This window comes from Parambassis ranga, chromosome 22 (assembly GCF_900634625.1).
Source record: "Parambassis ranga chromosome 22, fParRan2.1, whole genome shotgun sequence".
Lineage (NCBI taxonomy): Eukaryota > Metazoa > Chordata > Actinopteri > Ambassidae > Parambassis > Parambassis ranga.
Window position 1 is genome coordinate 9296774 of NC_041042.1, and position 18245 is coordinate 9315018.

An 18245-nucleotide genomic window follows, 5' to 3' on the forward strand; every position below is an offset into this window, starting at 1 on the left:
CTCTGTGGTGCCGCTCAGATGTGGCTTTTACTAATACCTGCACTATAGTCCTCTCATTTCAGATGCGGGCGTGCATTACATTGTTAGGTGTGCATTCAAAATAAAAGCCCTCTTTAAATCATGCTATCTCTCATGTGCTGAAGATAATATAATAGAGCGCAGATGGTCATGCTGTAGCTAACAGGACTGTGTGGTCTGGCTGCACTGCAAAAAAAGGAAACATTTCTCAGATATTTCCCTAACCTTATAGCAATATTAGTTATTTTAGGAATCTTTCAGAGAGATAGTCAACACTAAACATTGATAATGAAGAGTTTCCATGATTATTTTTACTTACTGCAGCTAAACACAAGTCACTAAAAGACATGGGTGTGAGCCACGTGCAATAAGGTATGTGTGTCAACACTGCTGGCCTGGAGATGAACCCTTGGATACACTTTATGTGTAGGGAGAAGAAAAGGGAAAGGCAGAGAGAGCGATGGAGGAGAGCGGGTGTGGCCAGCTAAGTGACTCAGCCGGAGCCCGAGTCTGCTGAGTGACAAATCAAATGCCAATTGACAGAGCACACTCTGGCTCCAAATTCACTGGCTCCCTCCACTGCACAGGTGGTCTTTGTCTCACAACATGCAGGCGCGCACACACACACACACACACAACGGCACACCCACTCACCCATTTTACGTGCACACATGCATCAACAACATACACCACAGCGCAACCTGAATGGATGATTGCTCCCTGCATTAAACAGGTTAATCTCTGCAGGAAAAACAACACTATTTGAGTTTGACAAACAGTCCTGATCACACACATTGAATCAATATTCAAAAGGAAAACAGCAACACAAATGACACTGTTTTTTCTTCTTCTCATTATTAAGATATTGTGAGTGTTATCCAGTGCCCTGTACGTGACCTAGCAGTTGCAACACAACATGCCAGGATCTGACTTCATCCACACACATCATGACACTTGATTAATGGGCTCTTAGGTGAACCCTGTGTGTCTGTCCCAGGTCAGTCTTTTTGTGCTGATCCTTGAAGGGAGTAGTCAAGTTGTCCTCAGTAAATTGATGGTGCTTCCAGGAAGGAGGGAGGTAAAAACAGGCTGCACATAGTGAGACTTGCAGAACCTCTTTATATTTGGCTTTTCTTGCTCCCTCTGTGTGCCTCTCTCTAACTCACTCACTCACACACGAGAACAAAGAGAAACCACTTTTAGTTGTCAGTCACAGGCCTAGTTTACCTTGATAACTCTGGCATACTGTCAAACTTTAATCTATAATAGGTGTGTTTGCAAAGCAAAGAATCCCTAAGAATGATCTATTTGCTCATTTCTTAGGTCTTGTTTAAATAAATGCATTACATAAACTCTTTCTGTATTTGTTTGTAAACATCAAGAGATGACGTGTTGAGCAAATTTACTCTCGTGTGTGGTCACAGGGGTGCTCGAGGAGCTCCAATTCATAAATCTGCCTAACAGCCAGGGACTTTTATGAATATTACCATTTGCAAATTTAAGACTCAAACTCAGTTTTCATAAGTTGAAGATGATTTTGTAAATGTATTTGACCAGCTCACTTTTGTAATTAATTTAAATTAAGGGGATAAAAACTTTTCTGGAAAGCCTCCATAGACATGAGTATAAAAAATGTAAATTTCGAACCACAAGTATTTCACCTTTAATGGAAAAGGAGAAGATTTGCATACAGGATCAAAAATTAAGGACTGTCTGACCAGTTTCACAGCATCTGTAGTCAGACCTTTCTGCGTCTTTGAACTCGTGCGTTTTTACAAAATATTGTGTGATTCAGGATTTCCACTTGCAGAAATAACCCACTGTTTTGCAGCCTCATGCTGAGGCCATTTCTGAAATTTTGTCAATGCTCGGTCATGCTCAGCGTGTTAAACATCTTATGAACAGACTTGCAACCTGCCTGCCTGTCTGCTTCCCTGTCTGTACTCCACCTCGGGAGACAGGGATTAGAGGCCTTGGAGGACTGACTGTATGGATGGTGTATGAATAACTTGGAGAGAGGTGACAGACGGGACAGATCGCGTCTCATCACCAGTAAAGCCTTGGGGCTCCCATAGGGGACCAGTGCATCACACAGAGAGCTACATAAAGGGCCGCTGCAGACGAAGGCCTGGTCAAGGCCTAAGCTATAGAAGCCCTGACATCTGGCTTTCTTCTATGCTTCACCGCCAACCTGCTACCCCAGTCTGGCAGCTATATGCACTTCATTATTGTGCCTTAATGCGCTCTTGAATCACAGTCAAAATTTAGTCCTGATATCTGTTTTTATTGCCAATGAAATTTTATTTGATATCAAGTATCAACCATAACATATACAGTAGGTTATACTAGCATGTAGTATATGACACCGGTAGTATCTTTATGCTGCCCATTTAAGTACAAATGTGCAATGTGTGTTACGTTTTGGCCAACAAACCTAAAGATAAAATTATGATGAGACAATAAAGGCAGGCTCAATCGTTTTGAGGGGAAGATACACAGCAGGTGGTACGAAAAGCTCTGACAGAACCCCTGATTTGTGCAGAATTGTGTTGCTTAAAGGATATGGCCACCAGATGCCCATTTGGATGAAAATCTAGGTTTCAGTCTAATCTGTCAATTTCAGAAGCCAAAAACGTGTCAGCTTCACGAGCAATGCAAGAAACTTTGCTGTTATCACTGTTCCAGGACACTTCTTTACTTTAGTAGATTGAAAATTGTAAGGCGTGTGTTTGCAATTTTATGATTACAATTATATTTTATTAATCTTATTTACAAATAACGAGGCATACATCTTTGTGTTCTCTAGGAAAACTTGATTGCCTTTGTGCTGGGTGCACAGGACCTCAGCAGTCCTAGGAACATAGCCATAGATGGCAGTGTTTTGCCTTATTTTTAACAGCCCATTCAGCTCTGCGGATGTGCAGAATTTAAATATAATTTCTTATTGGAATATGTTTTCTGATTGGAATATAAATTTTATTTTTGAATGAATTGTCGTTTCTGACCACTTTCTAATAACACTGAAACACAGATTTCCTTATATGCATTGTTAAGAGTGGATCATATACTGTGTGGGTTTATTTTTTATGATAATTTGGATCAAATGTTAAATTATACTTACCTCCTTCTGACACATTGTTTTTTATTTTAAGACGTTTCTATGCTTTTAATGCTGTAGTTTTTAAAGGCAAGTGACAGTTAAAATGTATGTATGTCTACGGTTGAGAGGCTATACATTTTTTAGTTCTGCATTTTCTTTTAATTTTTCTAGGTATGTGGTTAGTATTATTTATTATGCTACTTGTGTCTTTAAAGATTTTACTCCATGGAAGAAAGAAGATCTTAAAAAGGGGGAGCCACTGACTCTTTTCTGGTAGAAACAGCCTGATAGTCTTCTTTTATTTGCCAAGTTATAGAAAATTTGTTGACAGGTTCTTCTTGAATAAACAACAGTAAATTTCCTTGGTCTTTTGCTCCAATTGGGCCAAGGTCGGTTTTATATTCGACTGAAATCATAAAATGACACTTGAGATAAACAGAATGTTTACCCTCCCAATGTGAGCTGAGGCTGATATGTAAATGCAGCCTTATTCCTTCATCAAATTTGCATTTACCCTCTTAACCAAACACTACAGGGCTCCAATTCAAACAGCACTAATGATGGCTGGCCCTTTATGACCGATTGCCGTATCGTCGAAAAAGAGGAAGAGCAATTTAGCCCAGAATGAAAGGAGTAAAGCATAGTAGCTATCTGTGAGTGGCTGACAATAATTGGATCAACTTTGCAGAGAAATGGATGTGTTTTGATGCTCTAGTGGCTGACTGGCAATCGGCTGGCTTTTCGCCTATTTATCATTCCCCTTTTATCTGCTGCTGCCAGACCTTTCCACAGCCTCCATTCCAGGGTCGGCTAATCAAACAACTTTTTAATAAGACTAAGCGGCATCTCCACAGCCGGAGAACAGAGCAGGGCTTCACAGAACAGAGAGGAGAATCTTGGGATGAATATCAATTAACACTCCGACATGCGGTTTTTCTGCAATGAGAAGTTTGACACAGTATCAAGAACAATCAGCTGACTTTGTTTGCTGCTTTCAGATCTGTCAGGCAAGCTGTGATTCACAGGGCCACAGCCTCTTCAGACTGGGCTACTTGCTGCCTGTCAGCAAGAAAAGACTCAACTTACGACGGACTTGACTTTTCAGCTGGACGTCTTCCAGAGCTGCTTCGCTTGCTGCAGAATTCACACCTTTGCTGCAAGGACCATGCACTCCTTCGACTGCATTTGCCTCTATTTGCCCCTTTTCCAACCATTACTTGAACACTTCTGAATTTTTTTCAGAAAACTAGTTTTTAAATTTCCCTTCAGAAGTTTTCAAAAATTTAAAGGATGTGAGGATTTTTAGGCTGAGTGCAAATGTGCTATTATTAGTTAGTGATGACATTGCTTGTGGTCTTTTTTAGCACCTTTACAAGACTCTCTGAGCCAGACTCATGACTGTTTGGCAATCTGGACAGTGATGAGGTTCAAGGTGCTGTCAAAAGCAAAGCCTGGCCCGTTTTCCCTCCTTGTCCTAGAGAGAAAATTGATGTCTCGCAGCCCACCGCAAGCTCACCAGCTGCTGCTTGTCCATGTGGCTATAGAGAAGTTAACAAGCTCAAAACAAAACAAGTGACAAAATGTAACAAAGGGCACCGGGGAGTGAACAGGGCTGTCTTTAAGGAGGATCTCCCTGTTGGTCCCCTACCACCAAAGGAGGGCAAGGCAGAAAAGGGGACCTTGATTCGAGTCCCTGCTAGGTAACTGAGGGTCTCATGTTTGGAATGCGTCTCCCTACGCATTAGATATCCCACCCTGCACGTCCACTGGCCATAGGTCATGCAATTTGTCTTTGTTCTCTGTGCCTCAATTATGTATTTCCTTTTTGATTTAAAATAGAAAAAGGAAAAAAAAAAGATGAGGTGCCCTTGGAAGAGAACAACAAACTCACATTTTGAGTGTGCCTGTCAAATTGCTATCTAATTGTTGCAGGGCTGCAGGGGGAGCTGATATCTGCTTTTCTCTCGCCGCCGGCTGCCGGCCCTGCCGTTCACAAAGCCCGGGATGCCACACACATTCTGTTTGTTCTACATGAGCAAACAGATTGTAAACTGGCTGATAATTTTTGTACTGACAATGTCATTTACGGCTGTCAGCCTTTTGTCTGCTCTGTTTGCTTTATTCAAATATGAACCGAGTGGACCTCCCCTCCACCGCTCACTTCTGCATTAAAATCACATCAATTCACTTCCATTTTGTCTTATCTGAAATTCATTGGAGGCAATCACTTGGTTGAATGCCCTGCTGTTGCCATGGAGACCAAAGGTCCCGTGTGGACTTCAGTAGGATTAGGAACTTGTAAGATTTAAGTCTTGAAGTACACAGTAGCTTTGTTATGTTTCTCTTTGATTTGATGGGGAGGAATGTGCCTTTTCTAACTTTGGACTGAGGTGAAATAAATCTGTATATATATTAGCATCTTGTGGCAGGATTGATAAATATTCATCTGCTCCCCCTTGGACTGATTTATCTCTACATTTAGCAGTCTCTTTAAAAGGCACTTCTATAGTTATTTGCCTGACCCTGATCTGCATTCATATGGCATGGGGATCCCAGCAGTGAACCACTCTGAAAATGACATTCTGTTCCTGTGCTGCACTGCTTCATTTGTCAAGCAGCCATCTTTGTGCTGAAACTATGACAGCCCAAGTGGCATGCAGTGCCTGGGTGCCCTAGTGGCACCTCTTTGCCCCGCTGAGGGGACAATAACTCCAACTCAGCGAAACGAGCAGGGGTGCTCACTGGACGCTCGCCTCCCGGGGCGTTGCGCTCCACTCCTGAGGCATCTCCCCCCTAGTCTTTGTTCGCCAAGGTCAGGGCACAAAGTGCTGAGTTATTCACATCAAACTGTCTGGCTGGAAGCGGCTGCAGATGTTACTGTTTTTGTGTTTGGTTTTGTCTCCTCGCTCAGTCTTTTCTCTCTCCCCTGCATCTTGTCAGCACTGGCTGCCAGGGCGCTTGGCGTGTGAGTTTTTAAAAAGCTGAAAAAACGTGGCCTGTGAAAGAGAAGTTGCGGCCTTGGCTCCTGCACCTCGTGAATTGGATTTTTTTTTATTTTCTTTGCCTTTACAGCCAAAAGTACAAAGTAAACAGTCTGAAGTAAATGGATTCATTTTTAGTTGCGCCAGGCAGTTTGTGCACAACAGAGAGACGCTTCTTTTTGTCCTCTTTACCATCAGTGCTAACATCTATTAGGCTTCTCTTTATTGTCAGCCATGACAGGCGGTTTTCAGAACTTAATGCATTCCAAATATTTTCTCCACTTTCATACAAAAGGTTAGGAACAAAAGAAATCTTTTGAATAGTTTGTACATTTTAACTAACAAAGGGATAGTCTAGATCAAAACACTGAATAACGTTCCTAAAATATGCTGTAGATGTATGGAGTAATTTGCATCTCATTTCCTTATTGAATTGCACCGTACACTCTGGCCAGTTTGCTGGTAGGGCAGGCAGAAGAATAAAAGGGTGCCTGGACGTGATACATTTCTTCATATATTCATTTAAATTCTTTGCTTTGTTCAAAAAAAAAAAAAAAATGTTTGCTATAAGGCAGCATTTTTACTAAGACAATGTGTGTTTACTTTATTCATAATTTAATTGTATCTTAACAAGTATTTTTACAAGAATGTTTAAAGTGACATATAATCTTTATTCTTCAATTTGTCTTTTAACACAGACACTTTAGCAATATGTCAATAAACTTTTAGTGCCACTTCAACATTCTGTGAAATTTGAGAGGTAAACAATAGTTGTCTCTGCTGGCATGGTGTCACCTGGAGCATCTAAACAATCAATGCACATTTGCAACTTGGTATTTACCTGGTGTTGACATCAATGGCAGCCCTTTAAATTAAGGTCATTTTGTCAGATATTGCATGACATTACACATGGCCTTTTGGAAGGATAACTAGGACACTGAATATAAAGTAAAGGCATCTCACTTCTGTGATGGGTCAATTTTGTGTTTTCTAAAAAAAAAATTAATTTGAAAAGTAAATCAATTAATCATTGTCCTGTTTATAAACTATATTTTCACAGAGGAAAAGCTTTCAGTAAAACGGTAAACATATAACTGTTTAGTATGGCTTTAATTGCACATTTGCTGTATTAAAACCTGGTGGCAAGTTTACAGCACTTGTTTTGTCATTAACAAGACATTTTTCAACCTTGAACCATGCAGATCTCACAAAGATTCGCCCCTGGAAAAGGTTTTGACAGAGTCTTGCCACTGCCTGTCGAGACACTATTTCATCTATGGAAGGAGGATTATTCTCAAATACCAGCCCCTGTTTGAACAAAAGAAGCTGATGATGGCAAATTAGGCTTGGGCTTTTTCTGTTGGGAAAAAGAGGAGAAACCTCTAAAGTCTAACTTGGTGGTCTCCATTTATTCATAATGACATATTCACCTACAGTTTACATGATTACATCAAAGTCACAGTAATGGACAGTTAAATCTGCATTTTATTCAATAGAACACTGCATTATAAACAAGCTTTTACTGAGTGAAAAGCTTCAAAGTAGACATGATATAACAGCGCAGGTTACACTTTAGTCAAGGACACATTTCAGTGGTTCGTTGACAGTCTTTATTGTGCCAAGAGGGAATGGGAAATCAATGGAACTGACCCGTCCAAGCCAGTGTACCTATAGGCTGACTGAGGTCACTGTCAGGAAAGATCTGGCTCAGCAGAGTAAACAGAAAACTTTGAAAGGTCCTCAGGGACATTTTCAACTAAATGGAGATATGGCTCATCAATATTGCTTCCTGACTGCAGTATTTCCATTTCCTACATAGCAAATACAACAGAGAAACTGGATGGAAAGAGTTCCATAAAAAAGCAAAGTGCACACAAGTAGATCAAAGATACAGATCTGACAATGTGTCGAGTCTGATCAGCTTTATCTTCTCTGTCTCGCTGCTCCTGTGCGGCTCCTGCTGCTGCTAGCTGCTGCACAGTTGGCCATGCTATTGATCTCATTGTGGCTAAAGACACTTCATGTACCCTGAAAGACTGCTGGACAAAGCGGTGACATTGATAGGGCCACACTGAGGTGGGTCTTTTTGTTCCCGTCTGTGTGTGGGAGTTGAGCTGAGGATGGGGGTGGGAGCCGAGCATTGAGCTGACCCACACAGGACAGCATTTAAACTTCAAGCAACTCAGAAGCTGCTTAGGGGTTAAACTGAAATGTCGGGTTGTCTTTTCTTCTGTCTGTGTAACACTTTTTTGTTTCGACTCACATCAGATTTTTACAATGACTAATCTAGTTAATCTACTTTGTTGTCTAGACATGCCACCTTTGAAATATGAAACTGCAAATTTTCTATTTTCGAAAATGGAAGAGATGTTATCACGTTTATAAGCACGGCTTCTATGTGAAGTTGCCAAGCTCAGTTCACATAGAGTCACTGATGTTTGTACATTTTGTCAGGACTGAAGGGTTAAACCTTTCTTTGTACACTGTCTGAAAGGGAAAGTCAGTTTGCAAAGCAATGGCTGTCGACACGGCTGCCTTTCGTCGTCAAAGACAAGTAACCTACATGTAACCACATGAGACTCCTGCCTGCACATCTGGCCTTTATTTTCGTAGCTAAGGAGTATCTAAACAGGACTGAATCCGAAAACGGCTTTGTTGTTTTAGGCCCAGGTGGAAGGGATGTCGGTCGCTACAAGAAGAATTTTCATTGCACACCGGTTGCTGTCTTCCCTGCATTCCATGCGTAACATATCACTGTCGTTAGTGGGCACTTGCTTTTATTGTTTTTCTAAAAGGAGTCCATTTTGATAGGATTAGCCATTGCTGGGAGCCTTGTTGTAGTAGACTTAGTTTATCCAAATGTAGGAGCTGTATTGTGCTGTTTTGAAAGAGCCTTGGCCACCCAGATTTCTGGAGTTACAGGGGATGGCTCTGCAGGCAAGGCGTGACTGACGCGCCTCCCAGAGGAGAACAACAACTTCCGAAAGGCAAGTGGGTAATTGATTTGGTGCTTTGTAAATAGCTCATGACTAATTGGGCATACCATGAGTGGCAAAATCAACAAGTACAGAATGGTCAGGACTCAATGACATCCCTTCTTCATCCAACTAATAAAGAAAGTGTTCCTTTTTTATTTTACTTGTTTCTAGTTGAGGCATATGACATATGTGTGAGACGGGACACTACCATGGACGACCTGATCTTTTCATTATCCTTTATGTAAGAAATGCCTTTTTGCTGCCATGGAAGTGCAAAAATTAACACAAGAACACATGCAACATGATCCGTGCATGATCCACATTTACACTAAATATTCTGAAACTAATTTAACTCTAATTTAATTATCAACGTGTTTGTTTACTTCAAACTCAAACTATAACATGGCATTAAATTGGACCTTTTGTTTTTTTTTCTCCAGAACTGCAGTGCCATCCTCTGCTATTTACAGCGCACTGGCATTTCACTTCAGTGCCACAGAGACTGTCCCTAATTAGATCATAATGCTGATCTGTTGTCCTGATTAGCATTGAATGGACTTTGATCAGCATGTATTATCAGATTACTGTGATAGCCCACCTTTGGATTAAGACGAGGTCCACGCTCATTGTGCTCTCTCGCTGTGAAGAAAGAAGGGGGTGTGGGCTGGTTGAGGATTAAGCCCGATGCCTCCTTTGTATGCGGGAAATACCACTTTATCAGGGAGGGCTGTGTCGAGCCGCAGGGTCTAGCAATGAGAAAGGAGGAGCGGGCTGCTCTTTCAGAGGAAGCAGTCTTCTGTACCCTGGCCTCTCTTCCAGGCCCCAGCCCCCTTTGTGGAGGCCCAGTGACCAGCAAGGATCACAAGGGATGACACACCCCAATCTGGCCTGTTTACCCAGGGAAATAATCACTAATTTTGGAATAATCATGCCTCCCGCTGACCAAGACTAATTGAATGGTGGCATGCCATGGAGGCGTTGGACCAGCTTTGCATTGCGTCTGCCTTGTCAACGCTGTTTGGCTAGGCAGCTCAGAGTGATTGATCCCCATGGAGCTCTGAACACAGAGAGGCGGAGCAGAAAGATATAGAAACATAATTAGTCATGAATATGCCTCCATACCCCTGCTGTGATGATCCAGAGATTTTAGGATTGAGGAATGTTGGATTACCCATCAGTGTTATTTGGACAAGTTGGCTGCATTGTGGTTTGCCATGATTGTCCAAAGAAAAATGTGACCGAGCTAACCCTGTATAGAAATTGAAATTTCATATACAGGGATTTCCTATTCATAACCACTGAGAGCACTTGCATTTCTTCATTATGATGTTCTGCTCCAATCTTATTGCCAGATTTTGAAAAGAAAGAACCATCCTTTGCCAATAAACAGGTCAGTCCTGTTGACATTTTTCCCAGCATGAGCTATTTTGATCACCCAAAATATCTACGAGTTCAGATTCCAAGAAAGAGGATTTAAGAACTTGATTCCTTCATTCCACTGATAGACAAGGTATCATTTCATCCCCCCTCAGTTATGTTACCATTGAGCTAATTCACTGAAACTGAAAGGGAAGCTTTGAATGAAGTAATGGAAAATTTCAATCCATCTTTTCTCACTGACAACCTTTTCGTCTTTTGGATGCAGCTTAATGCAACAAAAGAAGCTGATGCATGCGTTTCACGCTTTGTTTGATATTTTTGAAAGGGGAAAAAAATGCCTTAAGGTTTGGATTATGACAAAGGAGGGCCAATGTTCAAACTGGAGCAAAGTTTAACAATAAAAACACATCTAAAATATGGACGCAATGTCTGCATTCAGCATCCAGCTTCTGTGTAGAACACTAGCTTGTGGTTAGGACTATGAAGCGGGATACAACAGATTATTCATTATTCATTTTGTACATGATTTTTACACAGTCTCTCTAATTTAAATGTCAGCTTAAAAATAAATGTATGAAAAAGTAATATTGCAGACTGTTTTTGCATTCATCTATAATACTAAGGGAAGAGAAAATCATGCCATTTTTGGTGAGACTTAAATTGGTACTGAAGTATTCTGGATTAGCTTCAGACAAAACAAACACACAATATGTGCTTTTAAATATTTTCTTAAGTTCATTTGCCACAAATGTTCCAACATATGCATGCACATAAGAATACAGACACAGGAAAGCTGAATGGCTGATATCAAGGTTCCCATCTGCTGTCAGATCAATATTTTGTGCAAGCCTTGTAGGCCTGTCTGTTTACCCTAGGCATCTGTGCCTAGCATACCAACCCAGTGCAATGTTTGAGCATGTGACTGTGTAATAATGGCAGATAGGGGAACTAATAGCCACTGCAATATCTGTAGCTTGACCCAGTGTGCCTCTCCCTAATTGATCTATAGATTAACATCAGACACATCAGTCAGGGGTTAACCTTTTCTGTTAGCTGCACTGTCTTTGCTGTGGATTATCAAGCAATTGAAAAGCTGACAGCAGCTAGGAAGGAGGAAGACATCCACAGTCTTCATTTTAATGTATTTTAGAGGAAAGGTGAAAGAAAAGTAGTATAAGTATTATGACCAAGGCAAAAGACTCATTTGATTCATAATACAATACAGAATATTTGAGCTTCAGGTGCATTTTTTTTCTCTGTTATTCTACAGTGTGCAGTTGTAACATTTATTTTCAGACAGTCTTCCTTTTTGGCCCAGGTCTTTGAGTAATCTTCCTCCTCTGTGGCTTCTCTCACAAAGTGTCTATTTCACCAGTGCAGACTCACCGAGGTCAGGCCAGTTCAGTTCCCAATCGGCCCCACAGTTCCCTTGCCCTATATGTACACTTGGTCTGGCTATGTAAACTTTGACATGTGGGTGTCAATCTCTCCCATATTTACCATGGGCTTTATCAGACCATGATTAGTTTTCCGAGCAAATTTGGAGGTAAAAAGAAAAACACCACTAGCAGTATGTAAGCCAACACTGCGTGTGCCACTGTTGGGCACTGCATATTTACAAGGGTCCTGCTTGTTTTGCTAAGGCTTTCTCTGTAGGTACATGTCAACTGAGGGCTTTTGTAAGAAGCAGGGGTTTATCAACAAGCAAGAAAGGGTGCGTTCACACACGCCGTCCACGCTGGCAGGTTCATGTTTGCTAGCTGTGCCGTTTCCCTACTTGTACTGTAAATACTTAAAGGGAGGTGGATGTCAACAGAAGGATTTCAGTCAAACAATAACAATATCATCAATGAGTTTCTCCACTCAAACAAGCAGAGAAGAGAGGGACTGTCTGCAGGAAGTTAATAATACCCTTAAAAAAGGAGAGATGGCTCTATATTAAAACAAGGCAGATGGGATTATTTTCATTTATTGCATTAGGAAAACACTGGTGTAGGGCATCCTAAGATTGAACTTGATAGGATTATATTTGTGGACACTGGTCAATGACATACGAGGGTCCCTAAGTGTTTGCCTCAAACAAATGGTCCCCACTAAACGTGTACTCAAGCCAGAGTAAATTTGATTGTGGTGAATGGAGAGAGGAGGGGTGACTCGACCATTCCTGTAAACACTGGAGAAAGAGAAACATTTGCTATGACACGGATAAAGCAAAGATGATAATAGCATGCAAATGTTGGCAGATGCAACAAAGCAGTTTGCTTTTACAGACCTTGAAGAGTCCTCATAGAATAATGACAGTGACCTTAGCTCAGTCGACTAAAAGGACCCCTGGCCTTGTATCAATGATGTAATTTTTTAAAAAATATAAAAAAATGTCCACACGCAAGTTTGTAGACCTCTGATTATATTCTCAGTGTGATTTCTATACCCAACTACTAATACTCCTCTCTGCGCCAAACCTAAGCCAGAGTCAACTCTACTTATCCGTGTACAATCTCACAACCATTGACACAGCTCTTAACAAAAGTTATTAATGTTGAAGTTGGACTTCATCGCTCTGATGTTACTGTCTAGTCTGGACCAATCCTTTTTCCGTGCTGCATGGTGTCATGGCAACCGTGGGAACGCTTGGTCTCTGTTTAATAAACGTGGTCGGACCAGAGTGAGGGTCCCATATTGACCACTCAAGAAGAGATTAAACGCTGGTGACATTTCCGAGGTGGAATTTGCAATTTCCACAAATATGAGGGCGTCCTCGAGCTCGGCATGACAGCACATAAAATCAATACAAATAACCTGAATCCCTAATACCTTGATCCCTGTTAGTGGAGGGATGCATTACAACTAAGACACTGGGAAGTGGGAGACACAGCTTTTCGTAACCCCCTCCTCCACCACCTCCACCACCACCAGGCTCACTGCTGATTCCTATCGACTGTCTCCAGGCCAAACACAGACGCAATAACAATTAGGTGGGACACTGGCCCAATTCTCTCCCTCTCACACACACGGATGCGCAAACACACACATATGTTGGAAACACTACACTACATACATCTAAAAAAACAACAACAAATATAATAAACAGCATATATATATTTTTAAATGTTATTTTCTATAAGAAACACATCTAAATATTAGAGGACCATTAGAAAGAATAAAATGCCACACAACATGATGCCACAATGCCAACATAAACATTCCTATTGATATTCAGACTGTGGAAAAGATATCTTTGGGAACACATTGGCCACACCCGTTGTGAGTCATCACACCAAGCAGGATTAGTGGGCTTACCCCAGACTTAGCCGAGGGGAGACACTGAAAAGAAAACAGCTCTCCTTCTTTATATCTTCTTTTCTGTCTGTTGCAAGAGCCAAAATTGTGGGGGGATTTTGAAGGTGTGCTGCACTGTACTGTAGCTACCAGGCAATGTCTAGCTGACACATGGAACTCAGGAGTTTTTATTCGCTAAGCCTTCACAGAAGAGCAGGTGAGGCAAGGCAGGTGGCTCTTTTACTGCTTGGAGAGCAGTTGGCCCCTCTTCAAAGCAGGCACCCGTAAATGTCACACCACTCTGAGTGTATGGAGCATAAACAAAAGGGATACAACTGCAAGGCACAGAGAATTTCCCTTATCATGACTGTTAAGTCTTCCGTGATTGCTTCTAAGAGGCAGAGGAGGGAATCGGCTTCTATCTGATCATATACATGGCCCATATACCTGATTAAAATATTGTTCAGCATTGCAGAGTAAGGCTCAGCTGTGCTACTTCATTTCCTGCTGATTGTGATGTGGCTTCATTACCTTTCTATGGAGGTGATAACAGTGCACCTGCTGTCTCTGCTTCCTGTGTCTGACCACAGCCCCTCCTAGTCAGTGCAGTTGTCTGCCTACAGGTGGTGGCGGAGTTGCTGACCCTGCAGCCGTGCTGGATACACACACTTGCCAACTTATAATGGCAATGTTCATAGAACAGATGTTTATATTTCTCTTGCAATCAAAGAATAAGGCAGCTATTCCTGTAATATTATACAATAAATGATATTAAAACACAAGATGAGGCGAAACCCATTCAAGATTTTTAATAACTACGAAAAAGGTAAAACTTTAATGCAAGAATGCCTTTATAATCAGATCATTCAAGAGATATGCAGTACAAGGGGAAAAAAAGAAAAAAAAATACGTAACTGATTAATTGATTAATTGTTTTAAAAAAAATGATTATATAATATATTTCCAAAGACAACAAATGAATGGAAAGACATGGTCCAGCTCTTTGTGTCACATTAATTAATGAATAGGGCCAGGCCTCAGATTCTCACAGAACTCATTATTTGTTGATGGTAGCTGCAGGAATTTCTGATAATCTTGCAATAATCCATGTAAAAAATAAAGTGATTATTATAAAATGTATAAATGTATTAAGAATGCATTTCAACACTTTAAGAAAATCATGTTAAAACTGTGCACTGTGATTCGGTTACACTGAAAATAAAATGCAATTTATAATTTAAGTAATAAAACAGTGCAATCTTTCAGATTTCTAGGGAAAAAAGGTCCTTTATGCTGTCACCTCGTGCACTTTTTTCCTCACGTGTATTACAGGGTCCGCATATTTATGTGAGTTGTTTCTTTTTCCGACTCCCTGAGATGAAAGATCACTGATGGATGTGAGAATCTGAGGCCTGGCCCTAAAGCTCTCCTGTCAGGAGGCATTACTTCTCTGCGCTGTGCAGGAGGACAGTTGGAATCCTTCAACACTGATATCTTAATCTGCATCTTTCAGAAGTGTGACTCCTGATGAAGTGGTCACTAGAGTGGAAAGGGGGAGTTGCAGGGAATCCAGGTGGCCCATGACGCTCACTAGCAGGTAAATCTAAAGTTAGTGGCATGCCTGGACTCAGTGACTCCTCACTCCACAGAAACCTCAGCTTTTACCCCCCGAGTGTTCACAGGAGAGTTGTTTGCTGTGCCCCAGTTAAAGCTGTCATCATCATTACACTAAGAGGTTGAACTGTGGCGGCATAATGTGTGTGCCGAGTTACTCTGTCTATTTGAAGGGCCCTCAGCAGAAGTGTGTCTGCTGTTGACACTCCCCATTTAATATTGTTTGAATTTTTCATCAAGATCCCAAGCCTTTGTTTTTTTACTTGTTTGTACACTCTTTGTGTGTGCATGGGAGTGTGTGTTTGCAGAGATATTATGGACGTTTATTTAGTTTCAAGTGTAGCAAAGTTAGTATGTCTTTACATATGTCTGTGCACATTACTATGTCATTTATTTAGTTTTTATCACCACCTTTTCTGTCCAGCCTGGAGGTCTGTGGTGGTCTAATGAGAGATTCCTGGCTCTGGACTGGACATCCAGCTGCAGACATCCCTGTACCCCTGTCTACCAAGATCTTTTGTGCAGGAGACCCCTGACGCAGTCTTGAATGCAGGTCACCGCAGGTTAGTGACAAAGCTTGGTGAAAGGGGTGTTTTGTGTGCGTGTCTGAAAGAAGTGCACACGGTTAAAAATAGCCTGCCCTCCTGTCAATGCATCGCCATTAAAAACAGCTGGGCCGGGCTTCTGCCTGCATTCAGCCACGTGAAAGTTGATTCTCTCTTTGTGCCGCTATCTTGTCACAACTCCCCCTTTACTGCCACCCTTTGTTGGCTGCTTTGTGCAAGCGCCATCACGGAGGTAAAGTCAGCCTCATAAAAAGAGTTCATTTTGGATTCACTAGCCTCCGATGAACACTGGGAACTTTCTTTATTGTGCCTTCATCCATAAATTGGTGCTCGCTCACTGGGCCCTGTCAGTCTGTCTCAAAAGATTCTTTATGGAGCATTTCCTACTTCTCCCCTCGGACGCGTTTTGTCAATTCACCCATGTAGGTAATCAGCCTAATCACACTTGGCTAATATCTGAAGCTGCTATGGATGCCAATAATTCAGCCAGAATAAAGCCTGGGTGCTCCACTAATTTAATTTATTTAAATAAATGAGAAAAACCCCTCTTTTTTTTTCATGACAGCGGCAGTATTTGATTAATCGGCTTCAATCTCCCAGGTTGTCAGATGATTTTGTGGGTCCGTGAGAGTGTTTTCATTTTGCTGACAGTTATGACACATTAGAGCTTTCATTGGCTTTAGGATGAGCTCTCTGAGTCTACAGGTAAAAGTAAACACACAGGATCCCACCCATGGAGCAGCTGTCAGTGGCTTCAATGAATCAGCTCTACCTGGGCAACCAGGCGCTCTAGGAGTTAATGGAAGTGGAGGCGGAGAAGGACGGTCTCGTCTGTACCGCAAACCTCCTCTGTTAGATGTGGTGCTTTCAGGAAGCCCTCTTTTACCCAGCTTGTCATTTTCCACCACCACTTATTGTTCCACCCCCACCCTTGTCTCCCCCTCTTGACTCTCTCTCCCTTCTCCCCTGGGCCCTCTCTTACCTCCATCCAAGGCCTTTTCTGATGCCAAATGAACACACACAAGCAAGCAGCAACATGCACATCGACACACTCATAAAGACAGACACAGAAACCGACCAAGATGCTGAGGGCACACCCACAAAAACACAGGCAGTCAGAAAATTACTAAAGGTCTTTCTTATCTTATCAGTATTGTCATCGCTCTATCATCCACAGCCAATCCTCTTGTTTGATTGCCCCATGAACCCCCCCCCCCCCCCCCCCCCCCCAAAAAAAAAATTGGAAGCAGTTGATATGCTAAAGAGGAAATGTGGAATAAACCAAAGCTTATAAATTATTACATTTTATAGAAGCATGTATAAAATTTAATTTACAGATAAATAGCAGGGGTCATTTAAGAACTGTGCTTTTGATATTTAATTTAATTATTTAAATTTTAATTAATTACTCCTTGAACAGCAATCAGGAGTCACTGCAAACTGGTATAGGATTCTGATATTTTATTTTATTTTTAATAAGCATCTATTTATAATGGATGGTAAATATAGGTTTTTTTTAAATCTTAAAATTATTTTACTGTTGCAATTTACCGTTTCACTGGCTGTATTTCAGATTTTCTTTATTTAATAGCTGCTTTGTTTTGAATGTTTGAAAAACCAGGAAATTTGATAAAGCTGTATTGATGAGCACATGTGCAGTATATATAAATTGCATAATAATCTTCGGAATTTAAATAATATTTTTCCACATATAAGACCTTATTTCAAGTAAACATAATGTGTTGAATTGTGCAAACATACTCTACAATATGGTCACTGTATGTCAACATTGACACTAAAACACATTTTTTTTTAAATAAACATGATTAAAATACTGTTATAATCTCAAAGCAGCACTTTTAATGCAAATTATCTACAATATAATACAGAGGTAGAAGTAGAAAGTGTTACCAGCTCATTTTCACCTTCACTGCTCTCAGCTTCTCTTCTCTTTTGTTCAGTCTCTTTCTGCTAAGGCCTCTGCTACTGCTGATGGAAGGGATTGTCTAGTTTTATTAATATGACAGGTGAGCCTGCCCAGCTGCTACCTGAGCGTGTCTGTGTGTGCTGTATGTGTGTGTCTCTGTGTGTCCGTGTGTGTGTGTGCCAAAAAGCAGCAGCTGTCTCGTACACGCAATGCACGCATGGTCTCATGTGAACCCTTCCACACAGGCGTTGAGACTTATCCCACATTTTAAAACATACATTTAAAGAATGGCATTATGTGAACAGCATCAACATATTTTGTCAAAATGGTGGAAAACAACAATTGAGCAGATGCTCTTCACACCGGAGCCATATTTGTGTGTTATTGCCCTCATATATTACC